This window comes from Hylobates moloch, unplaced genomic scaffold, assembly GCF_009828535.3.
Source record: "Hylobates moloch isolate HMO894 unplaced genomic scaffold, HMol_V3 SCAFFOLD_10, whole genome shotgun sequence".
Taxonomy (NCBI): Eukaryota; Metazoa; Chordata; class Mammalia; order Primates; family Hylobatidae; genus Hylobates; species Hylobates moloch.
Window position 1 is genome coordinate 18,562,186 of NW_026652285.1, and position 25,869 is coordinate 18,588,054.

The following is a 25,869-nucleotide window of genomic DNA, read 5'->3' on the forward strand; positions in this document are numbered from 1 at the left end:
CTCACGAAGCCCACGGTCTGGTGGGGGAAGCTGACCCAGAGCAAATCAGTCCAACCTAGAGGGAAGGGGGCCCTGACACGCATCCATCCTGAGAGTAATGTGGTCAGATCAGGCTGGCTGGTGGACAGGGCAGGGCAAGGGAGTAGTCAGGGAAAGCTTCTCAGAGAAGGTGATGCAGGATCAGGGGCCTTAAGCAGGTGCTGACCAGGCAGTTTAAGGAGGCAGGATGCTCCTGGCAGAGGGAACAGCCAGCTGGCTCCCTCCCCTCATCTTATAACTATGTGGACATTATTCAGGAGGTGAGTATGAAGAATAGGGGGCAAGTCAAGAACCAAAGAGAAGGTACCTGGGGATGACCTCATGATTTTAGACGACACAGGCTACTATGTTCCAACTGCCGGCTGGAGAGGAATCCAAAACCATCCTGGTAGAGGAGGCTAAGGGGATTTCTCCAGGAGTCACCTTCTTGAGTCTCGCTTATGAAATGCAAAGGCAGGCTGGACATAGTGGCTCACGCCTGTAATCCCAGCACTTTGGGAGGTCGAGGTGGGCAAATCATGAGGTCAGGAGTTCGAGACCAGCCTGACCAACATGGTGAAACCCCATCTCTACTAAAAATACAAAAACTAGCCAGGGGTGGTGGCAGGTGCCTGTAATCCCAGCTACTCAGGAGGCTGAGGCAGGAGAATTGCTTGAACCCAGGAGGCGGAGGTTGCAGTGAGCCGAGATTGCACCACTGCACACTAGCCTGGGTGACAGAGCAAGACGCCATCTAAAAGAAAAAAAAAAGGAAAAGAAATGCAAAGGCGGCCTACTCAGAGGTCCAGCAAACAAAGCAAATATGTGAATCTGACTAGTTGTGAGGCAGTAGGGAGCGGTGGGGTCTGCAGACCATGTGCTGTGGAAGGAAACAAGTCAAAGAAGGCAGACAGGCTGTCAGGAGGTGTGAGGGCTTCTGAGTTCAATGGGGTGGGGTGGGGAGGGCCCCACTGAGTAGGTGACACTTGAGATAAAATCTGAAAAAGTGAGGAAGTGTGTCTTGGCTGTTTCTGAGAGATTATAGATGGAGGGAACAGCAAAGGTGCTAAGGTGGAGTGAGCAGGGCATGGTGAGGAACGACAAGGAGGCGATCCCAGCACTGTGGGAGGCTGAGGCGGGAGGATTGCTTGAGGCCCAGAGTTCAAGACCAGCCTGGGCAACATAGGGAGACCCCCCCCCACCCACCTCACAGTAACTGGCTTCTCTGGCTCTGTGCCCGCAGTTCCTGCAGACCTTCCTGGGAAGGCCCAGCAGGTGTCTCACGGCCTTCTGAGGGATGCTCCCCAGGACTCAACCACTCACAGCTAATGCTGATTTAAAAACAAAACCAAAATCCAGCTGGGCATGGTGGCAGGCGCCTGTAATTCTAGTTACTTGGGAGCCTGAGGCAGGAGAATCACTTGAACCCAGGAGGCAGAGGTTGCAGTGAGTCAAGATCGCACCACTGCACTCCAGCCTGGGCAACAAAGCGAGACTCCATCTCAAAAAACTAAATAAGTAAATAAAAATTTTAAAAATAAAAGCAAAACCAATAACCAAAGCAACCAAATTATCAGTGTCCAAAGCAGGTGTGAGGCCACCAGATTGTGCTGAAGCTACCACTGATTGACTGTGATGATGCTTGTTCCGGCATGTTCCTGAAATCGTCCACTGCTTTCCACAGTGCTCTTGTGAACACCGAGGAGGCTCTACCCCAAATCCCTCTTTTCTCCTTGCCCTGTCCTTGAAATGCTCTTATGCTCTTCAACTCTCTTTCCTCAGGATGACTGCTTCCCAGGAAGCCCTCTAGCCCTCAAGCAAACAGACCCTCAGGAATCTTCCCTTACGGTCCACCAGGGCTGCTCTGACAGGCCTAAGTCCTAGAGGAAAATCAGCTGAGGCAGTAATAATAGATTGGTTTGTTTCCTTCCTTCCTTCCTTCCTTCCTTCCTTCCTTCCTTCCTTCCTTCCTTCTTTCCTTCCTTCCTTCTTTCCTTCCTCCCTCTGTCCCTCCCTCCCTTCCTCCCTTCCTTCCTTCTTTCCACTTACTGGGTTCTTACTTTGTGCCAGACACTGTTTTAGGTGCTAAAGATATAGTAGTACACAAAGACAACAACACACATACACGTATGCCGAGTAATGCATATGTTAATTAATTTGACTTAGCCATTCCAGTGACACACATAGTGTATACATATATCAAAGCATCATGTTGTATATTATAAATATATGAGATTTTATTTGTCAATTAAAGAAGAAAAGACAACAACAGAGGCCGGGCGCGGTGGCTCACGCCTGTAATCCCAACACTTTGGGAAGCTGAGGCGGGTGGATGGCTTGAGACCAGGAGTGTGAGACCAGCCTGACATAGGCTGGTCAGGTTTCAACATGGTGAAACCCTGTCTCTACAAAAAATATAAACATTAGCCAGGCATGGTAGCACTTGCCTGTAGTACCAGCTACTTGGGAGGCTGAGATGGGAGGATCTCTTGAACCTGGGGAGGTCAAGGCTGCAGTGAGCCATGATCGCACCACTGCACTCCAGCCTGGGTGACAGAGTAAGACCCTGTCTAAACAAAACAAAACAAACAAACAAGAAACAGATAACAGACCCCCTTTCATGGAGCCCAAGCGCTGGTGGACTGTTGCATGCTTACTGGACACCACTGCTGTAAGTACCTTCCATGCATGAGCTCATTTAATCCTCACAATAAGGTATTGTACTACTGTGTCCTTTTTACAGATGAGGAAGCCTGAGGCCCTGAGAAGTGAGGCAACTAGCTTCCTAATGGCAATGACTACCATTCATTGACTGCTGTCAGACACTGGGTGGAGCATTTTGCATTCATTATCTGGGCAGCATGGGAGGTGACAGGTCTAAGGCAGGACAGGTATGATTTCAGCTCTAGCTCACCGTGTGGCCTTGCATGACTTCTTCCATGTGTCTTAAAGGGACGCACTCTTACGTGGCTCTAGGTCTTATGAAATATCTGACATTTTCAGGCTGAGTGAGTTCCTCTGCCTCCCTGAAACCTGACAGGGAAGGCAGAGGAGACAGGGTCGGGTCCTGAGGACCAGCAGTGGGTGCTGGGAAGCCGGAGTGGGTGCGAGGGTGAGGGGCACCTCCCGACACAGCCAGGTCAGCCGGGGGCAGCGCCGCCCAATAAATGCAGGCTCCACGTGCTTCCCAGGTGGAGCCCAAGTGGCCCTCGGCTCCTGCTGATTCCAGGGGCGACCATGTTTCAGGGCCTACAAGTGACGGAAATCGGGGGAATATTTCTGCAGACTTTGTGCTGAAAATACATACCATGGGGTGCGGGAGGATTAACACCTGCAGGTCTGTGGGAAACCACGGGCCTGGGGCCGAGCGTCCTGAATTCCAGTCCCCCACTTCCCAGGGTGGGCTGTGCTGCCTTGGTCAAGGCTCGGGACTCAGCTTCCCTATCCGTGACCGTGAGAGCTCTGACTCCCAGCCAGGCCCTCAGCGGGCGAGCGCGACCGCGGCCGCTCTCTGTCCCTCCCTCTTCGCCGGCCCAGGCCGTGGCGGGGGCGGCCCGGGAGGCCCCGGCGGGCTCCGGCGCCCCCTGCCGGCCGAGAAGGGCCGCGCCGCGCCTGCGCCCGCGCGCCGAGAAGGGCTGGGAGGAGACCTGGGAGTGCGCAGGCCGCCGCCCCGGCCGGGCCACGCTGGGGACACGATGATGTCAGCGGGGGAAAGGAAATGAGTCATCACTCCCCGGGACTGTGGGGCGGCCGGGAGCGAGTGTGGAGACGCGGCCACAGGAACCCAGGACAATGGCGGGAAGTAAGAGGAATGTGGGCCTGGCTGCAGCCGCGCGCCCCTGACCCCGGACCCCACGGCGGGGAGGAGGCTAGGGCGCAGGGCGGGCCCCGAGGGGTCGGACGGCGGCCAGAACTCAGGCGGGGACGGGGCGGCTGGAAGAGGATGGGGATGCAGCCAAGCCCAGGGTGCCCTGCCTGAAGAACAACCCGGGCCGTCTTTCTCACCAAGGATGTTTCCAAAACCTTAGCCGACCCCTCGGCGGTTCCTCCACTTCCCTTAAACTCTACTGAACCTCAGAATAATCCTGGGGGCTGGTTAAAACCCGGATCCCCCGGCCCCACCCCGGAGATTCTGATGCAGCAGGCCAAAACTGGGCCTCCATGAATTTGCATTTTTTTAATTATTCTTTTTTATTGAGATGGGGTCTCACTATGTTGCCCAGGCTGGTCTCAAACTCCTAGACTCAAGCAATCCTCCCTCTTCCGCCCCGCAACGTGCTGGGATTACAGGCATGAGCCAGGATCCCAGCCAGAATTTGCATTTTTAACAAACTCCTAGTAGGGGGTGCTGGGCCAGGGTCCTCAGACCACTCTTTGAGTAGTGCCACCTTAGAACGACGTCCAGCTACTTCGCGGACCTAGGACCGTCCTCTGTCATGTGGTTCCTCCAGTCTCACCTGTCCCCACCTCCTACCCCTCACCAGTGTACTAGCAAGACCCAACTACCTACCTGTTGCGGTTCTCTCCTCTGTATGTTTGCACAGGCTATTTCCTTTTATTGAAAGGCCTTCTCTTCACTACGCTGCTGCTCAAACTGTCTGACTTCTACCTGCCCTTTAAAATCTTCTCCATGGGTGTGTCAAAGAGGATAATCAACGAGTGAAAAAAGCAACCTATAGAATGGGAGAAAATATTTTCAAATCATAGATCTGATAAGGAATCAATATCCACAGTGTATAAAGAACTACAACTAGACTACAAAAAAATCAATCCTGATTCAAAAATGGGCAAAGGACTTGAATAGAGATTTCTCCAAAGAAAATAAACAAGCGGCCAATAAGCACTTGGGAAGATGTTCAACATCACTAATCATTAGGGAAACGCAAATCAAAACCGTAGTGAGGCCCCCACCATCCTGACTCTCCTTCCTTCCTTTAGAGGATGTTGCCTTCCGGATCGACCTCCACCCTACTCAGGGAGCCGCTCAGCTTCCTCAAGGGCCTGGAGTAGATGGCTTCCATCTTCTCTTTTGCCACCTGTGGAGGTTTTTAAGAGCAAACAGAAATTCAAGTGAATTGTCTTCCTACAGTTACTGATGAATCTATTACAGCTACTTCTGATTATCCATTCAGGTTAAATCAGGCATCATTTCAGTCACCTCCAGGTATTAATGTGTATGATATAAATTGGAAAGTCAAGTCCTCCTAGGAGATGACTGTTCTGCACAATTCTGTTGCATTTGCAGTCTCTGTCTTCCTGTACTGCATTGCTGTCCTGCTTTATGTTGGTTACAGGAACCTATATCAGGGTAGTCATAAACTTCCCATGATTGGCTTTGTCATTACTCTTGTTGCCATCTTTTGCGATTGGTGAGCACTTCAAAAGCTTGCTTGGGCAAAAGCTCTTGAAGATATTAAAATAACTACTGGTCAAAATATTGTTCAGGAACTTCTGCTTGTAAGAAATCATGATGATGTGTTATCTTGGCTCTGTGACCAGCATGGGATTCCTAAATGTATCTGTGATCTTTGTCTTTCTGAATATGATACTTTGGAGGGGAAATGCTTGGTGTGTGTACAAGTATGAGGAGACCAACTTACACAACCCATCAAATACTTCTGCTCCTCATAGCCAAGGAGGTATTCTACCTCCTGCTGGAATGTGATTAAAGGGAGAAACACACTGTATGAAATATATGTCTATATCATGACTCGTTGCCAACATCTTGAGGCACATTATTTGTTTCCAATAAAACTAATGTTTTTTTTTTTTTAAGCCACACAATGAGATATCACCTTACCCCCATCAGAATGGCTACTGTAAAACAAAAACAGAAAATAACAAGTGTGGACAAGAATGTGAAGAAATTGAAACCCTTGTGCAATTGGAGGGAATGTAAAATTGTCCAGTCACTGTGGAAAACAGTGTCTTCATCTGTTTCCTATTGCTATAACTGAACACCCGAGACTGGGTAAATTGTAAAGAAAAGAATTTATTTCTTACAATTTTGGAGGCTGGGAAGTCCTAGGTCAAGGGACTGCATCTGCTTGGCCTCTGGAGAGGGCCTCATGTCATAACATGTCAGAAGGCATCACGTGGGAAAGGGGTGCACTGAGAGCCAAACTGCCTTTAATAGCAAACCCAGGCTGGGCACAGTGGCTCATGCCTGTAATTCCAGCACTTTGGGCGGCGGCGGGGGTGGGGTCAAGGCCTGCAGATCACTTGAGGCCAGCAGTTCAAGACCAGCCTGGCCAACGTGGTGAAACCTTGTCTCTACTAAAAATACAAAAATTAGCCAGGGGTGGTGGCAGGTGCCTGTAATCTCAGCTACTTAGGAGGCTGAGGAAGGAGGATCGCTTGAATCCTGGAGGCAGAGACTGCAGTGAGCCGAGATTGTGCCACTGCACTCCAGCCTGGGTGACAAGAGTGAGACTCTGTCTCAAAAAATATAATATAATATGGCAAAAAGAATACTAAACAGACCTCTGTACTTGCCCACACAGGTTTAACAAATGTCAACATTTTGCCACATTTGCTTTCTATTTCTCTTTTTTTCGAAAAAACAAAACAAAAAATATCCCCAAAACTCTGATAAATCTAAAGCCCTCCCATTTTCCCTTGTATAGGTAACCAGTGTCTCAAGTTAGTGTAGATCCTTCTTGACCATGTATATATACACATACATACATACACATTTACTACAGAGGTATATATCAATATATACAATACTATATCGATAATATGTATATTTCACACATATATAAAATATGGGGGCCCAGGAAGCAATCCTCCTGCCTCAGCCTCCAAAGTAGCTGAGATTACAGGTCTAAGCCACCACGCCTGGCTAATTTTTATATTTTTATTAGAGATGGAGTTTCACCATGTTGGCCAGGCTAGTCTCGAATTCCTGGTCTCCAGTGATCCACGCACCTCAGCTTCCTAAAGTGTTGGGATCACATACACAAATATAACACATATATTAACAATATATGTACATATATACTATCATGCTGTGTAAATCTCTTTGAAATTTGCTTTTTCACTCATTTTTGAGGTTTACCCGTGTTAGTACATTGTAGATCTGATTTGTTAATTTTAAACACTCCATAGTTGCCCATTGTTTGAATAAACCTGTTTATTTATTTGTTCCTTTCCTAATGGACTGTTGGTTGTTTCCATTTTTGTTATTACACACAGCATTGCAGTGAAAATTCTTGTATTGATGTGTGGGCGTTTTTTCCTTTTGAGACAGCGTATTGCTCTGTCACCCAGGCTGGAGTGCATTGGCACAATCACAGCTCACTGAAGCCTCAACTTCCTAGGTTCAAGCAATCCTCCCACCTCAGCCTCCCAAGTAGCTGAGACTACAGGCGCATGCCACCACACCCAGCTAAATTTTAAATTTTTTGTAGAGACAGGGGTCTTGCCCTGTTGACGGGGAGGATGGTCTCAAACTCCTGGGCTCAAGTGATCCACCCGCCTCAGCCTCCCAAAGTGCTGGGATTACAGGCATGAGCCACCGCACCTGGCCTGTTTTGCGAGGCATATGGTTGCTAGATCACAGTGCGTGCACATCTTCGGCTTTTACTAGCTATCGCCAAATTCTCCAAAGTTGATCTGAAACCAGTGGGGCATGTCAGCACTGCCCCTAGCGTGCCCACACCAGGCCGGGGTGTGACAGCCCTCGGGCTGGGCTCCAACTCCACTTCGAGATCCGAGCGGGGGCCGGGAGCGAGCAGAGGCCAAGCAATGAGAGCAGTCACCTCCAAGCCTGCAAGGACAAGGCGAGCACCTTCCTGGGCCCCCCAAAGTGCAGAGAGGCCCGGGTCCACAGCCCGGACTTGGGCGGCTCCTGCCTCTCCCGGCTCCCGCCTGCTACGTGGAGCGTGATGCCCGGGCCGCACCCCTCGCGGCCTGGGGCGGGGTCGCCTGGTCCTCGCTGGGCCAGGGCCGGGTCTGGGGCAGGGGCGTCCTCTCCGCGAGCCTACCCCCGTGGCCCGGGCGCTCAGGGCAGCCCGGAGTTCCCCTCGCCCGGCTCGCGGCACGGCCCGGGGCGGGGCGCCTCCGGGAGCGGATCGTGGGCCCAGGCCCAGCCTTCTGGAGTGTCAGGCCCGCGGTCACCCCGATGAGGGGTGGACCCCAGGGACGCTGCCCCGGGCGGCCCTGCGCAGAGCCTCCTCCGGAGGCGCAGGAAGTCCGCACCCTTGGTAGGGCAGGCGCCGCTCTCCCTTCCGGCGCTGGGCCCCCGAATGCGGCCCCAGCTTCGCCTCCTCCCAGCGGCCTCCGGGCAGCAGCAGCGGGCAAGAGCGGCGACGCGGGGCCAGGGTCCGGAGCCCCGGAGGCTCGGGCCTGGAGGCCCGTCCCGCCTGGCCGCGCGAGGGTGGGGACGGCGCAGTCGGTTGCCTCAGGGAAGCGGGCACAGGGTACCCACCGCCGCCACTGCTGCTCCAGCAGCCGCTCCTGCCACCGCCGCCCGCGCCCCAGCGCTGCGGACGGCCCGCCGCTGCCATCAATATATTAAATTAATATGTTAATATTAACACTACAGGTAGCCTCAAATTGGTTCATATCAGGTTTTGCCACAAAGTGAGTTTAAACCAGAACGGGCGCTGTGGCTCACGCCTGTCATTCCGGCACTTTGGGAGGCCCAGGAGGGCGGATCACCTGAGGTCAGGAGTTCGAGACCAGCCTGGCCAACATAGCAAACCCCTTCTCTACTAAAAATACAAAAATTAGCCAGATGTGATGGAGGTTGCCAGGAGGCTGAGACAGGAGAATCTCTTGAACCCAGGAGGTAGAGAATGCAGTGAGCCGAGATCTGTCACTGCACTCCAGCCTGGGCGACAGAGCAAGACTCATCTCAAAAATAAATACATACATACATACATACATACATACATACATACAGGAGTTTAAACCAAATTTAGGGGAGCAAACTTAGTTTTCAGAGTTTTTCTATTTTGGAATTGCAAATAAAAGATTTTAAGCTTCTACCAATTTATATTCCCAACAGCCGCTTATGACTTCTCATTTCCCCATTATCTTTGCCAATATGGTGTTATTAGGCTTTTTAATTTTTGCCAATCTGATGAGTGTGAAATGAAGTCTTTATTTTGTTTTGAATTCTCATAATTACTAGTGAGGTTGAGCATTTTTCATTTGTTTATGACAATTCCGGTTTCCTCTTCTGTGAAGTTCCTGTTTCTCTTGAATTGTTCTTCTTTTATTGATGTATTCTGGACACAAACAAGTTGTAATGAATTGCCAGTATCTTGCCTTTTCATATTTATGGTACCTTTCATCATAAAGAAGTTTAAAATTTCAAGATAGTCAAATTCATCAACATTTTCCTTTATAAAATATGTCCTTCTTATCTTATTTAAGAAACCCACCCCCATTCAAGTTCATGGTTGTATTTGCTTGCAGATTTTTTTTAAGTTTTAAAGTTTGGCTTTTTATATTTAGTTTTAAAAAATATATCCGGAGTTTGTGTACGATGTGAGGAAGGAATCTAGTTTTATATTTTGCATCTGTTAGCCAGTTGTTCTGGTATTTTGTACAAATTGGTGTCTTATTTTCCTGCTGATGTGTAGTAAAACCACCTCTGTCACAGTCCAAGTTCCCATCAATATGTGGCCCACCTCTGGGTCCTCTGTTCAGCCCCATGGTCTCTGTCTGTCTTTGCTAATAATAATTCTTTATTATGGTAGGACAAGCCCTCCCATCTTATTTCTCACTTTCTTCTTCAATAGTGTCCTAGCTAGTCTTGGCCCTTTGTTCCTTTATTATATAAACTTTTTAAAAACTTGTCTATTTCCATAGAAAAACTAGTTGGAATTTTTTTTTTTTTTTGAGACAGAGTCTCCCTCTGTTGCCCAGGCTAGAGTGCAATGGCGTGATCTCAGCTCACTGCAACCTCCACCTCCCAGGTTCCAGTGATTCTCCTGCCTCAGCCTCCCAAGTAGCTGGGATTACAGGCATGTACCACCACACCCAGCTAATTTTTGTATTTTTAGTAGAGACGGGGTTTTGCCATGTTGGCCTGCCCAGCTTGTCTCAAACTCTTGACCTCAGGTAATCTGCCTGCCTCAGCCTCCCAAAGTGCTGGGATTACAGGCATGAGCCACCGTGCCTAGCCAGGATTTTTTTTTAAAAAACAAACTCTCAGATCACTAAAAACTGGTTGGCTTTTGATGAGTATTGTCTTTGGGTCACAATTTCCCTGTTAATAAGGAGGGATGAAAATACTTCTTTTATTTTTTGACGCATAGTCTGGCCCTATCACCCAGGCTGGAGTGCAGTGGTGCAGTCATGGCTCACTGCAGCCTCAACCTCCCGGGCTCGAGCAGTCCTCCCACCTCAGCCTCCTAAGTAGCTGGGACCACAGGCGTGGGCCACCATGCCTGGCTAATTTTTTTATTTTTTGTTGTGACAGCGTTTCGCCCAGGCTGGCCTCAAACTCTTGAACCCGAGCGATCCACCTACCTCAGCCTCCCAAAGTGCTGGGATTATAAACATGAGCCACCGTGCCTGGCCTGAAAATACGTTTTCTTTTCCCTCAAAGGAGAGAGGGCAGTTACACCCCACTTATTCTGAGGTTACATTTCAGCAAACTCCAAAGTCTGGAAAACAAGAGGAAATGAGAATAAGGTCAAGACAGCCTCTGAGAAGCTCTAGACACCTCAGAGCCCATGTGCTAAGTCACACCCACTTTTGTCACAAGTGGTCTTCTCATGCCTCCCTCAGAACCTGTTTACTTTAGTCACTGTTCTAGGAAACTTGATGGTCTGATTTCCTAGCCTACAGCAGATTTAAGGCAGCTGCAACTTAGAAGAAACATGGAGGAAAACATGCTGATAACTAACATCTGACAGAGATAGAAAAGTCCAAATACTTATGAAAACCAGCTGCAGGAACATGAGAGGGCAGCAGAGCAGGGCCGCTCACTTCTGAAACCTTTGGAGGCCCCACTGCACATATGATGGACAGAAGGCAGCTCTGTTCCACACGGTCATTCAGGAGCCAGGAGTTAACCCCTCGTTGTGTGTTCCGGGGCTGCTCCGGCTGTGGACATTCTAGGCAGAGTGGGAAGGTACAGTGAAGAAGTTCAAGTCCAGCATTTCCTCTTAGGCAAGTGACGGGGAAGATGCACCCACCTACTGCAGTTTCATCCCATTGCTGAGGTTGGCACTAGGCCCTACCCAGCTGCACAGGGACCAGGTGATACAGTCTTTGCTGGGCATATAAGGCCTTGTAGAGCATCGTAGTGATATAGGAGTTAAAAAGAAATTTCTGGCCGGGCATGGTGGCTCACGCCTGTAATCCCAACACTTTGGGAGGCCGAGGAGGGCGGATCACGAGGTCAAGAGATCAAGACCATCTTGGCCAACATGGTGAAACCCTGTCTCTACTAAAAATACAAAAATAGCTGGGCATGGTGGCACGTGCCTGTAGTCCCAGCTACTCGGGAGGCTGAGGTAAGAGAATTGCTTGAACCCGGGAGGCGGAGGCTGCAGTGAGCCAAGATCGCACCACTGCACTCCAGCCTGGCAACAGAGCAAGACTCTGTCTCAAAATAAAATAAAATAAAATAAAAATAAAAGAAATTTCTTAGGCAGATAATGAGGGTAAGGAAGTCTTCGGTAAGGTTTTCCTTTTAATAAAAAGCAGCCCCCAAATCATTTCTTTTTCTAACGAAGAGCAGCCTGTAAAATCAAGCTGCAGACATAGATAAGCAAGCTGGAAGCTTGCACGGGTGATTGCTGGCAGCTGTGCCAATAGGAAAATACTACCTGGGGGCCAAAATGTCATGTTCAACATGGAGGCTCCATCTTCCCTTTTCTTTGTCAACCACATGTACAGTAAGGAACAGACAACATGGCGCCGGCCAGATAGAGATGCCATCTACATAATAAAAGATTAGGGTGGGATGGCCAGCTTTTTCACGCACTATGCAAACGTCACATCGGGCCCAACCAATCGCTCAGGCCCTATGTAAATCAGACACCACCTTCTCAAGTTCCTCTGTAAAACTCCGTGCTTTTAACCACAAAACCGGAAGATCCACTCAGGACCCTGTCTCTCTCTCTCTGCAGGAAAGAAAGCCATTCTCTTTTCTCTTTCTTTCGCCTGTTAAACCTCCACTCTTAAACTCACTTCTTGTGTGTCCATGTCTTCAATTTCCCTGGCGTGAGACAAGGAACCTCAGGTATTTACCCCAGATAATGACGCCGCTTCAGCAGGACCTCAGCTTTGACTCTGAGTGAGATGAGAGCCATCCGAGAGCTCTGAGCCCAGCTGTGACCTGATCTGATTTGTAAATGATCCCTCAGGTTGCTGTGTTGAGAAGGCCGAGGGGCTGCAGGTGGGGGCAGGGGCAAAAACAGGGACCCCCCCCTTGGGATGACCTGCTCTCTGAAGCTTTCCTGGCCCCTCCTCCCTTCAGGTGGAGCTGACCTCTTCCTCTATTGTTCTCTAGGGTTCCACAACATTTCCCGTAATAATTTAAACACTGACGGTTTACTTGTCTGTCTTCCTCCAGGTCAATATATCCACAACACCTGGCCCAGAACAGGTGCTTGGCAAAGTATGTTTCCAGCATGTTAGATACAATTGAAATAACAGCCAGAACCCAGTATGTTGGTCAAGGATCTTTTTTAAAAATGTATTTATTTTTTACAGACTGGGTCTTGTTTTGTTACCAGGCCGGAGTACAGTGGTTCCATCATAGCTCATTGTAACCTTGAACCCTCTTGAGGCTCAAGAGATCCTCCTGCCTCAGCCTCCCGAGTAGCTAGGACTACAGGCCATGCCACTAAGCAGAGCTAATTTTAAAATCTTTTGTAGAGACAGGGTTTCACTGTTTCCTAAGCTGATCTAGACCCCCTGGCATCAAGCAGTCCTCCCGCCTTGGCTTCCCAAAGTGCTGGGATTATAGGCATGTGCCACCGTGCCTGGCCAGGGATCCTTAACTGCAGGAAACAGAAACAAACTCTGGTTGTCTTTAAATTAAAAAGAAAATTTTGGAGATGCCCAGAACCCACAGGAAGGCTGGAGAACTAGGTCTGGACAAAGAACAGGAAGCAGCAGAGAGGTTCCTGGCAGTCAGGCTGTGTGGCTATGGTGGAGAAGTCAACTGCCTCTCCCACCTTGTTTCAAAGTCCTGGGAAGGGCTCTGACTGGAAGGATTGAGGTCAGGTGTCGATGCTTTAGTCTCACTGGGGCAGGGAGAGGAAGAACTGTGGCAGGGAAAACCTTCAGAGATCCCTTTGGCTTCCAGGATGGGAGGGCAAGGCTCGCCGATGTAGTGTCTCACCAAGACTGTGCTGGCAGGAGGCAGGCAATGGGAAGGGAGAGCAGAGAGCTGTGAGGGGAAACCAACGCTGAGTGGCCCAGTGCCAGCAAATGTCCACGACAATTTCCTAGGGCTGGAAAAGCACAGAGACACAAGCTGGGAACCGGGAACTGGGCACTGTACAGGAGATGAGTCTTCCTTGTCTTTGGAAGACAAGGGCTCAGCACAGCACCTAGTACTCAGATGTTCATCTGATGTTTATCCCATGAGTGGATGGATGGAGGGATGAGCTACAAAAACCCAAGGGCTGTGGGCATTACTCCTTCCTTCCTTCCTTCCTTCCTTCCTTCCGAGCCAGAGTCTTTCTATGTTACTCAGGCTGGAGTGCAGTAGCATGATCCTGGCTCACTGCAATCTCTACCTCCTGGGCTCAAACAGTCCTCCCACCTCAGCCTCCTGAGTAGCTGGGACTACAGGCACATACCACCATGCTCAGCTAATTTTTTTTTTTTTAATTTTTTGTACAGGCAGGGTCTTACTGTATTGCCCAGGATGGCCGGGCGCGGTGGCTCACGCTTGTAATCCCAGCACTTTGGGAGGCCGAGGCGGGTGGATCACGAGGTCAGGAGATCGAGACCACGGTGAAACCCCGTCTCTACTAAAAATACAAAAAATTAGCTGGGCGTGGTGGCGGGCGCCTGTAGTCCCAGCTACCCGGAGAGTCTGAGGCAGGAGAATGGCGTGAACCCGGGAGGCAGAGCTTGCAGTGAGCCGAGATTGCGCCACTGCACTCCAGCCTGGGCGACAGAGCAAGACTCCGTCTCAAAAAAAAAAAAAAAAAAAAGAAAACCCAAGGGCTGTGGGCATTACTCCTAACTTCCTTCCTTCCTTCCTTCCTTCCGAGCCAGAGTCTTTCTATGTTACTCAGGCTGGAGTGCAGTAGCATGATCCTGGCTCACTGCAATCTCTGCCTCCTGGGCTCAAACAGTCCTCCCACCTCAGCCTCCTGAGTAGCTGGGACTACAGGCACATACCACCATGCTCAGCTAATTTTTTTTTTTTTTTATTTTTTGTACAGGCAGGGTCTTACTGTATTGCCCAGGATGAACATTTCTAGGCACATTGATTCTATGAATCAAAAGGGGATGAGATGGCAGCAGCCTCAATGAAGAGATGATTGCAAAAAAGGAAAAAAGACTTACCTCAGGGAACAAATTGTAGCACTGTTTCCAAAGGCCCCATTCATCTAGCTCTGAGCAGGATTAACATTTATTTAAATAAATTGGCCCCATGCAGTTTGGGCTGATTATGTTGGACACACTGCAGGGATTGGGCAGCAGGAGGTGGGCTAGCCTCCAGATTCTCTCAGGAAGCCATGGATCTGGCCCTGACATTCCATCCAGGAGTGGGGCCCAGCAGTCTGGGGAAGAACCAAGTGGGACGTTTTGACTACAAGTGCCAAGAAGCCAGCATCTTCCAAGGAAATCCGCTGGGGCTGGGCACCAAGGAGTGTCACAATCCATGCATAGTGAGTTGAGGGGTTGGCCTTAGAAACTGCCTGGAGGACATACAGCCCAGAGGTTTCCAAATGTGCTCTTGGGGCCTGTGAAGTCACAGAAGTGTCACAGGTACATCCAGAAGTGAAGATAAGGAGGCAACCCCTGAGCTCCTTGTCCCAGTTGCCTTTGACCAGAGCAGCAACACACACTTTCAGGTTTTTCAAGGGAGATTCTTTTGAATAAAGAGTTCTGTGGGCTGGGTGCACCTGTAATCCCAGTACGCTGGGGAGGCCAAAGTGGGAGGAACACTTGAGACCAGCCTGGGCAACACAGCAAGACCTCATCTCGAAAGAAAGAAAGAAAAAAAGAGAGAGAGGGAGGGAGGGAGGAAGGAAGGAAAGAAAGAAAAGAGTTCTGTGTACAAAAAAAAAAGTTTGGGATCTACTTCAGTGTTTTCAGGAATATAGATGGGAAGGACACAGAATTACTAGTTACGTGACCTTATTAAGCCTTGGTTTCCCCATCTATTAAATGTGGATAACATCAGAGGATTGTAGGCCGGTGCGGTGGCTCATGCCTGTAATCCCAGCACTTTGGGAGGCTGAGGCAGGCGGATCACCCGAGGTCAGGAGTTCGAGACCAGCCTGACTAACATGGAGAAACCCCATCTCTACTAAAAACACAAAATTAGCCAGGTGTGGTGGCGTGTGCGTGTAATCCCAGCTACTTGGGAGGCTGAGGCAGGAGAATCGCCTGAACCCAGGAGGCAGAGGTTACAGTGAGCCAAGATCGCCCCACTGCACTCCAGCCTGGGCAACGAGAGCGAAACTCCATCTCAAAAAAAATAAAATAAAAATAAAACAACTCAGAGGATTGTGGTGAGATCAAATGGGATAATGTATGTGGCAGGATATTACTTTGAGACACTCATCGATGTTCATTTTTCTCCCTGTATTTTCCCATTTCCTTTCCCACATTCAAGCAGCTTTGAGGGCGGGGGCAGAGTGGGGAGTACCCTAAAACTCTTTCTTAAAGGCCTGAACCCTTAGGGAACTGAGCTGGTGTCTAAAAGCGAGAAAAGGGGAAGAGAAGATTCATGCAAATGCTCAAGGCACCTTGGCCAGAAGCAGAGGGGAGACCAGACCCCACACTCCTCCAGAACCAGCAGGGTCTCCTGTCCCAGAAAGGAATGACAGAGAGCAAGAGATCTGTGGCCCCAGAGCAGTTCTCGGGGAGGCAGTGAGATCCTTTAGGCTGACCACGTTGAAGTAACAAGAAAACACTGGCCCTGAAGGGGTCCTGGGGGTGGGGCAAGGACAGCATCAGAAGTGATGGATGGTTTCCTGAAGACCAAAATCCCATCCCCCTACCACGTGATGTTGCACGAAGTCCTCAGAACTAGGACATAAATCCTGGAAGAAGTTACATATTTAGGCCGGGTGGGGTGGTAATCCCAGCAGAGTCTGAGGCGGGTGGATTGCTTGGGCCCAGGAGTTTGAGACCAGCCTGGGCAAGATGGTGAAACCCCATCTCTACTAAAAATACAACAATTAGCTGGGCACAGGGGCATGAACCTGTCGTCCCAGCTACTCGGGAGGCTGAGGCCGGAGAATTGCTTGAACCCTGGAGGTGGAGGTTGCAGTAAGCCGAGATGGAACCACTGCACTCCAGCCTGGGTGACAGAGTGAGACCCTGTCTCCAAAAAATAAAGAAGTTACATATTTTTCCTCACCAGCCTGATGGCAAAGGAACTCCGAATCAGAAATGGGGCACAGGTACAGAAAAACAAAGTTGTTCTGCCTGCCCACTGGAGCTGTCCAGGCACAGAGCAAAGGCCTGCCATGTGTGTCTAAGGCCTGGAGCCAGCCCAGGGGCTGCATCTGCATCACTCAGCCCTCTCCTGGCTCGTCTCTATGCCTCTTCAGTCCAATGCTTCCTCCTTCCCAGGCCCCATCTGTTCTGCAGTTTTCTCTCAACCTGGATTCCTGGGAAGGCCTGCAGCCATGTTTGAGGAGCCCAGTAAAGCACCCCCAAGGGCTGTTGCCTTCTTCCTCCGGGCTAACTGAATTCTTGCAGGGGCTGGGAAGAGGTGGGTGGGAGGACAGGGCAGGCTGATCTGGAGAGTCTAGCTTCCTGGGCCCCAGCCCAGCCCTCGGCAGAGCAATGTGACCTGACCCCATACTTGGCAAGGCAGCTGCAGACATTTGCAAAGTGACAAAAGGAGAGGAGGGACCTAAGAAGAAAACAGCATTTGCACAGCACATGGAAGTGCCTGGAAATGTTTTCTAGACACGTTATTCTTCCCTAGGGTGATTTTCAAGGCCAACCGAGCCTGGAGACTAAGGCTTCCAGAGGTGACTGACTGGCCCAGTGTGGCCACAGAGGGTTCCTCTCTGCAGTGTGTGTGTGAGTGAAACCGCCTTCGCAAAGATTGTAACACTGAGGAAATTATGGCAGTGAAAGAGATCTAATCTAACCCACCCCCATCTCGCGTTTGCCTTAATCATTCCTGGGCTTAAGCTAAGCTAACTTTGGGAGACATTTAGGTTATCGTTTGTTTGTTTGTTTGTTTAGAGGCAGGGTCTCTCTCTGTTGCCCAGGTTGGGGTCCAGTGGTGCGATCTCAGCTCACTGCAACCTCCGCCTCCCAGGTTCAAGTGATTCTCATGCCTCAGCCTCCCGAGTAGCTGAGACAGGTCTGTGCCACTACACTCAGCTACTTTTATTGTATTTTTACTAGAGATGGGGTTTGCCATGTTGCCCAGGCTGGTCTCGAATTCCTGGTCTCAAGTGATCCACCCACCTCGGCCTCCGAGTGTGCTGGGATTACAGGCATGAACTACAGCACCCTACCAATGTTATAGTTTAAATTATACTAGGCCTTCCCCAGAAGTCAACTGCCTTTTAAAGCTGATGAAAGGCCATTAGACTAAGGGGAGAGGAGGAATCTGATTTCTGATAAGGTGTAGCCATTATTCCAGAGGGATCCTGCAGATAACATCACTATTGTAGATTGACCTTTTGGTATATCTTTTCAGATATTTTTTGCATGTCTGACACCCATGGCTCCACCTGGACCTGATGGCTCCTGTGGCCCCACCCAGGAGTGACTCAGCTCAAGACAACAGCTTTGACACCCTCTGATTTCATCTCCACTCCAATCAATCAGCAGCAAGCACCCATTGCCTGGCCACCCCCACCCCTTACCCAAATTGCCGTTGAGCCTTGGAGGAGATTGATTTGAGTGATAACTCCATCTCCTGTGTGGCGTGGCTGGCTACGAGTCAACTAAATTCTTTCCTTACTGCTATGGCGTGTTCTTTATTTGTGCAGCAGGAAGGAAAAACCCATCAGTTACATAAGCATGTGTGTATATGTGTGAGTATATGTATGTATTGTGTGAATGTATGTGTGTGTATAGTGTGTATGTGTGTGTCTATGTGTGTATAGGAATGTGTGTGTGTATAGTGTGTATGTGTGTGTCTATGTGTGTATAGGAATGTATGTGTGTGTGTGTGTGTGTGTGTGTGTCCATTTCAGGACAGGGGCTCTCCCTAGACCTTTAGAGCTGGTAGGACATCATTTAGCAATCCCCCAAGTCCAATCACTCCTTTTTAGGGATGTTAAAACCAAGGCCCAAGGGACATGACCTGCCTGAAATCGCACCTTTCTCCAGTGACAAAGGAGGAAGTGGCCTGGGAGTCAGAAATGCTCTCACGTGCACCCCAACTTTTGGCCCTTCTTGCTTGGTAGAGGTCATTCTCTCTTGATAGCACAGCCACTTGATGAAAATAGAGCAGTTAGCTTGTCCAGCACTGGCCCCTTCTGGGCCAAGCCCTGTTCTTTGTACTTGACAGGTTATGTCATTCAATGTACCCCTCACAGTGATCTCTCAAAATAGGCATTTTGATGTACATTTCATAGAAGTGGAAACCGAAGCTGGCCGGGTGAGTTTTATTTCCCACAGCCTGCGTACTTGTTCTATTTATGTAGTCATGATTGACATTTTTGAGGACATACTATATGCCAGGCACTGTTCTAAGCACTTTGTACATGTTACCTTCTTTTGTCCTCATCATAGCAAGTACTAGGACCATCCTATGTTACAAACGAGGTCCCTAAGGCACAGAGTTTAAGTAATTGCTCGAGGTAAATCAGCAAGTAGAGGTCAGAAATCTAAAGACAGTGAGGGAGGGGAGCAGTGAGACCGGAAGGGAGGCAAGCCCTAGAAGTCTGAGTTAACCGCAGTGGGCAACTGGGGCTCAACCCCACCAGGGACGGCTGTGAGCCTGGGTAAAACACACTTCGGGGGTATTTAGCTGAGGGACTGTAACTGAGTAGCCCCATTTTTCTAAGAGATGGTGTAATTATTTTTTCTCTCTTCTTTTCTCGCTCCCCGGTTCCCCAGTTTCCCACTTCCTACTCATTCCTTTAGACATGCAAATATAACCTTTTACCTAGCCGTTCAGCAGATGCTCCCTACAAGGCAAGTTCATCTAATTATATGTGCTCCTAGAAGGATCTCTCCTTGAGGGTTACCAGTTGATTTGCAAACCAAAGCCTGCCCATCAGGGAACTCTAACCCTCCACCCGGTTGCCTCAGAACTTTCGCTCACCAAGAGGCTGCCTTGAGCGATAACAGCCAATTTCTATGAGACTCCCTCCCACCTGGGGAGTTCTCAGCCTAGTCCTGCTCACGAAGGCTCCAGCAGTCACCAGCTCGACTGCCCAGTAGATAAGGTACCAGAGCTAACACGCAGACCCCCACTTGCTCACTTCTTCCCCTGACTTTTAAAAGTGCCTGCTTTCTGTTCCAAAAGTAAAGCAGTATATTTAAAGGCGAGACACCTGTGCTCCTTCCCCTAAACTAGCTTTGGACTAATTTATACCAGACATTTATTTATTTATGTATTTATTTATTTATTTATTTGAGACAGGGTCTGGCTTTGTCACCCAGGCTGGAGTGCAGTGGCAGGATCTCGGCTCACTGCAACCTCTGCCTCCTGGGTTCAAGTGATCCTCCCACCTCAGCCTCCTGAGTAGCTGAGACCACAAGTGGGTTTGGGTTACCTGGCTAATTTTTTTATTTTTTTGTAGAAACGGGTTTTCCCCATGTTGCCCAGGCTGGTCTCGAACTCCTGAGCTTAAGTGATCTGCCACCCTCAGCCTCCCAAAGTGCTGGGATTACAGGCATGAGCCACGGCCTCCGGCCTAGATGACACAGTGAGACCCCATCTCAAAAAAAAAAAAAAAAAATTGGACTCCGCATGCAGCAAGCAAACTAACCTGCCATTCGGTTACAGGACGAGGAAGTGCCTTGGATCTGCCCCTATGTGAGCAAGTAAGTGCTCCTTATCCAGGGAATGTCATTAGGCAGAGATATAGGAAGCCACCTTCCTAAAGATGCTGCCTGCAGGTGACTCCAGGTGGTCCAGGAGATACAGGCAGGGCAGCATTTGCTACCATGTATTAGCCCTGACACTTGGTGCTCAACAAATGCTTATTTTCTTCCCTTCGCTCTACAGAACATTCTCTTTGGACCCAGATATATCTAGAAATCAATAAAGCTGGTTTTATTATGTGTATGGCAAAATGTCGTTTGCTTTTATACCACCATAATTTTTTTTTTTTTTTTTGAGAAAGGGCCTCACTCTGTCACCCAGGCTGGAGTACAATGGCACAATCTGGGCTCACTGCAGCCTCAAACTCCTGGGCTCAAATGATCCTCCCACCTCTGCCTCACAAGTAGCTGGGACTACAGACACATGCTACCATACCTGGCTAATTTTTGTATTTAAAAAAAAAATTGGAGGCTGGGCCTGGTGGCTCACACCTATAATCCCAACACTTTGGGAGGCTGAGGCGGGCGGATCGCCTGAGGTCAGGAGTTCAAGACCAGCCTGGCCAACATGGTCAAACACCATGTCTACTAAAAATACAAAAATTAGCCGGGTGTGGTGGCGCATGCCTGTAATCCTGGCTACTCGGGAGGCTGAGGCAGGAGAATCGCCTGAACCTGGGAGTGAACCATGCAGTGAGCCAAGATCGCACCACTGCACTCCACACTCTAGCCTAGGCAATAGAGTGAGATTCCATCTAAAAAAAAAAAAAGAAAAAAAATTAAAATAATTTTTAAAAATAGGATCTCACTATGTTGCCCAGGCTAGTGTTAAACTCCTGAGCTCAAGCAATCCACCTGCCTTGGCCTCCAAAGTGCTGGGATTAAAGGTGTGAGCCACTGCGCCTGGCCCTGGCTAATTTTTGTATTTTTTGTAGAGACTAGGTTTTTGTCATGTTGCCCAGGCTGGTCTCAAACTCCTAGGCTCCAGCAGTCTGTCCACCTCGGCCTCCCAAAGTGCTGGAATTACAGGCATTAGCCAGAAGTGTTCATATAAAAAAATCTCACAAATGAGAAAATCTGCTTTGTCAGGTTGCTACCCTAATTTTTACTTCATCAACATTAAGATTTCTACAAATGTCCATAGCAGCACTATTCACAACAGTCAAAGGGTGGAAGCAACCCAAATGTCCATCAGTGGATGAATGGATAAACAAATTGTGGTCTGTCCATACAATAGAATATTATTTAGCTTTGAAAATGAATGAAATATTCATGCTACCACACGGAGGAACCTTGAAAACATTACGCTAAGCTGAAAGAAACCAGGCACAGAAGGTCACATATTGTATGATTCCACCTATATGAAATATCCAGAATAGGCAAATCCACAGGAACAGAAAGCAGACCTTGTGGTTGCCAGGCTGTAAGGAGAGAGGAATGGAGTGTGACTGTATAATGGGTGTGGCTCTCTTTTGGGGGTGATGGAAATGCTTTGGATCTAGATAGAGTGATGACTGCATATCATTATGAATATACTGAATGCCACTGAATTGTTCACTTTGTTATTTATTTATTTATTTGGAGACAGAGCCTCGCTCTCTCGCCCAGGCTGGAGTGCAGTGGCTCAATCTTGGCTCACTGCAACCTCCGCCTCCCGGGTTCAGGCGATTCTTGTGTCTCGGCCTCCCGAGTAGCTGGGACTACAGGCGCCTGCCACTACGCATGGCTAATTTTTTTATATTTTTAGTAGAGACGGGTTTCCCCATGTTAACCAGGCTGTTCTTGAACTCCTGGCCTCAAATGATCCCTCAGTCCCCCAAAGTGCTCCCTGACTAATGCAGTTCATCGTCTTATCAGCATTTAGAGAGGTTCCCTGCTTCCTTAGTGCTTTGTATTTTTTCCTCGCTCTCTGCCTAAATGTCAAATAGATAATCTCTAGACTCCAGCATCTAGTAATACTCTGCAACGTCTCATGTCTTTCCATTAATATTTGTTATGTGATAAAAGGATTGGTTTCATGCTCCTTGAAAGATGTTTCCAATGGGTTCAAGGACTTTCTTTGCTTTTTATTTTATTTTATTTTGAGACAGTCTTGCTCTGTTGCCTAGGCTGAAGTGCAGTAGTGCAGTCTCAACTCACTGCAACCTCTGGGTCCCCAGTTCAAGTGATTCTCCCATCTCAGCCTCCCAAGTAGCTGGGACTACATGGACAGGCCACCATGCCCAGCCAATTTTTAGTAGAGATGGAGTTTCGCCATGTTGGTCAAGCTGGTCTCAAACTCCCGGCTTTAAGCAGTCTGCCTGCCTTGGCTTCCAGTGTGGTGGGATTACAGGCATGAGCCACTGAGCCCGGCCCTTTCTTTGCTTTTTAAATTAAAATCTTTTATTTTAACACTTCCAAGCCCAGATTAGTCTTGCAAGCCTCAGCATCTGCTAGGAAGTTGCTTGTTCTCCTGGAGGTGGACTCTTGGGGACACTGTTTTTCTTTTAAAAGATTAACACAGCATTAGCGATATCTTTGACGAAGTTTACATAAGCGGATGAAATCAGCTTTTGCCTTATGAAGAAATGTGGTGGACTGCTAACCGTGCCCCACCCAACTCCACCTCCTACTACTTGCACCCTGGTGTAGTCCCTTCTCATGCAGACTCTGGACTTGGCCGGGTGGTTTGCTTTGCCAACTGGATATTAGCAAGAGCTATGTAAGCAGGGGCTTGATAGACATTTGCACAGGGGCGCTCCTGCTCTTGTAAGCAGGCCACCATGCTCTCAAGAAGTCCAGGCCCTCCCCCTGTGAGAGGAACCAGGAGATTCCTGGAGGAGAACAGAGGTGCCTGGCTCCAAGGCCCCAGGCAAGTACAAGAGGCCTTCTTGGACATTCCCACCAGCCTGTTGCCAGTGAACACAGCCACATGAGCCACCCCTAGGCAAAGACTGCACAGTCAACCAGACACTGCCAAAAAAAAAAAAAAAAAAAAATTGCCTGTTTAAAGCCGCTAAATTATGGGACTGTCTGATGCACAGCCACAGAGAACTGACACATGAAGTTCATGTTCAACAGTAAAGTGGAACACGGACAATCCTGAAGGGAGCTGTGGCAACATTCTCAGCATCCTAAGTCCTGTTAGTCTCAAGGTTGCGCCTATTTCTTGGATTTGTTTCTGACTATAAAAGGAAAATCGAAAAATACCCAAAAAGTTTAAAGAAGAAATTGATATTGCTCACAATCCCACACTCCAAAATAAGTATATTTTACCTTTTGGTGACTCTCCTTTCAGGTCTTCTTTCTTTCTTTCTTTCTTTCTATTTTTTAGGCAGGGTCTCGTTCTGTCACCCAGTCTAGAGCACAGTGGCATAGCATAATCATAGTTCACTGAGCGTCAACCTCCTGGGCTCAAGTGATCCTCCTGCCTCAGCCTCCCCAGTAGCTGGTACTACAGGCATGCACCACCATGCCCAGCTAGTTTTTGTATTTTTAGTAGAGACGGGGTTTTGCCATGTCGGACTGGCTGGTCTTGAACTCCTGACCTCAAGTGATCCTCCTGCCTCAGCCTCCCAAAGTGCTGGGATGACTTGTGAGCCACCGTGCCCAGCCGACATAACATTTTTTATTTAATGAATCTTCTGCTGTTGAACATTTAAGTTGGCTTGTTTGAAACTGCATGATATTGCAGTCCATATCCTTGTAAAAAGTATTTGAGCAGATGGCAGATGATTTTCTTAGAAAAGTGTCCCAAGGTGGACTTACCACATATCCTGATTAATCTCTGCGTCCCTGGATACTCTTTGCAGCCTCCCCTACCTTTCTCTGTGCCCCCGGAGACTGAGCCAGCCCTAAGCATTGAATCACTTACTTCCCCTGGCCACTTTGAATAAGGTTCAGCCATCAAGAGGCAACAGCAAGGGGGACAGGTGACAGGAGGGGAAGGGGTATGTATTTGTCCTGCTCCCTCCCTGCTTTGCTGTGGTTCTGGCAGTGGCTGCAGCCCTAGGACTGTAACTTTGGTGTGGCCGACCCTCCGAACTGTCTGGGGTGCTAATGGAGTCCTGCTGTTGCACAAGCTTCAATTTCCCCTCTTGGTTCCCTTAACCCGGCCCATGTGTCTGAAAATGATAACTTCACTACAACATCTCTTCAAAATCCCAGCTGGGTAGGGAGATTAGAGGGTCCTTCTAGAACACCTGCTGATATGAACAAGTTCTCCTTCACTGGCCATTTTTTCAAAGTGTTCTTGGTTGTCCCCACTTGTCTATGACCTTTAGATTCACTATGTAAAATTCCCCAAAAATGTCATATTGGAATTTTGATTATTAATACAATTGCACAAAACTGGCCATGTGCAGTTGCTCACACCTATAATCCCAGCACTTTGGGAGACTGAGGCGGGAGGATTGCTTGAACACAAGAGTTTGAGACCAGGCCGGGCACAATGGCTCACGCCTGTAATCCTAGCACTTTGGGAGGCTGAGGTGGGCAGACTGCCTGAGCTCAGGACTTTGAGACCAGCCTGGACAAGATGGCAAAATCCCGTCTCTACTAAAAAACAAAAAATTTGTTGGGCATGGTGGTGCACATCTGTAATCCCAGCTACTCAGGAGGCTGAGGCATGAGAATTGCTTGAACTAGGGAGGTGGAGGTTGCAATGAGGCAAGATCGCACCACTGCACTCCAGCCTGGGGGACAGAGAGAGACTCTTTCCAAAAAAAAAAAAAAAAAAAGAATTTGAGACTAACCTGGGCAACACAGCAAGACACCATCTCTACAAAAAAAATAAAAATACAATAATTAGCTGGGCGTGGTGGCATGCACCTGTAGTCCTAGCTACTTGGGAGGCTGAGGTGGGAGGATCACAGGAGCTCAGGAGTTTGAGGTTACAGTGAGCCATGAGCACACCACTGCACCCCAGCCTGGGCAACACAGCAAGAAGCTGTCTCTAATTTTTTTAAAAATAAGAAAAAATGTGTTAAAAAAAAGAATCACACAAAACTTATATATTAATTTAGCCAGAACTGGCATCTTTCCATTCACGAGTATCACATGCCTTTCCATGTATGTAAACTTTATTTAAAACCTCTTAGTTAAGTTTTTGTTGTTTATAGGACATACACATTTTGTGTCAAGCTTATATCTAGGTATTTTATAAATGACCATCAAAAAATTCACTCTCAAGCATTAAAGAAATGCAAATTATGAGAGAACAATGAGATGCTATTTTTGCCTTTCAAATTGGAATGTAGTTTTACAAATAATACTCAACCTCAGAACGGTGTAGTGAAAAGGGCGTTCTCATATGCTTCTGGGAGGATATGCATTAGTCTATTTATGTCCATTCTGGAGGAAGGTTTGACATTTTGTATAATAAGAATTGAAAATGTTGGCCAGGTGTGGTGGCTCATGCCTTAATCCCAGCACTTTAGGAAGCTGAGGAAAGACGACTGCTTGAGCTCAGGAGTTCAAAGCCAGCCTGGGCAACAAAGCCAGACCCTGTCTCTATTAAAAATAAATAATAATAAATTTAAAAAAATAATTTAACATGTTTATGTCCTTTTAAATGAAATATTTCCTATCCAGTTTTCCTGTGCAGATGCTTCATTCAAGCCTTTTAGTTGGAGCTTAATAACAATGTGAATAAATGTCCTAAATCCATAATTAGCGGCCTAATATGATTTTTTTAAGAAGTCCATATCCTTTGGCTTAATGTGTAAGGTCAGGGTCCTG

At 48.4% G+C, this 25,869-nt stretch overlaps 1 pseudogene; it reads left to right on the forward strand.

The window, feature by feature from the left end:
• The first annotated feature begins 3,699 nt into the window (after positions 1 to 3,699).
• Positions 3,700 to 7,351, forward strand: LOC116474639 (synaptophysin-like protein 1; annotated as a pseudogene).
• Positions 7,352 to 25,869: the final 18,518 nt, after the last annotated feature.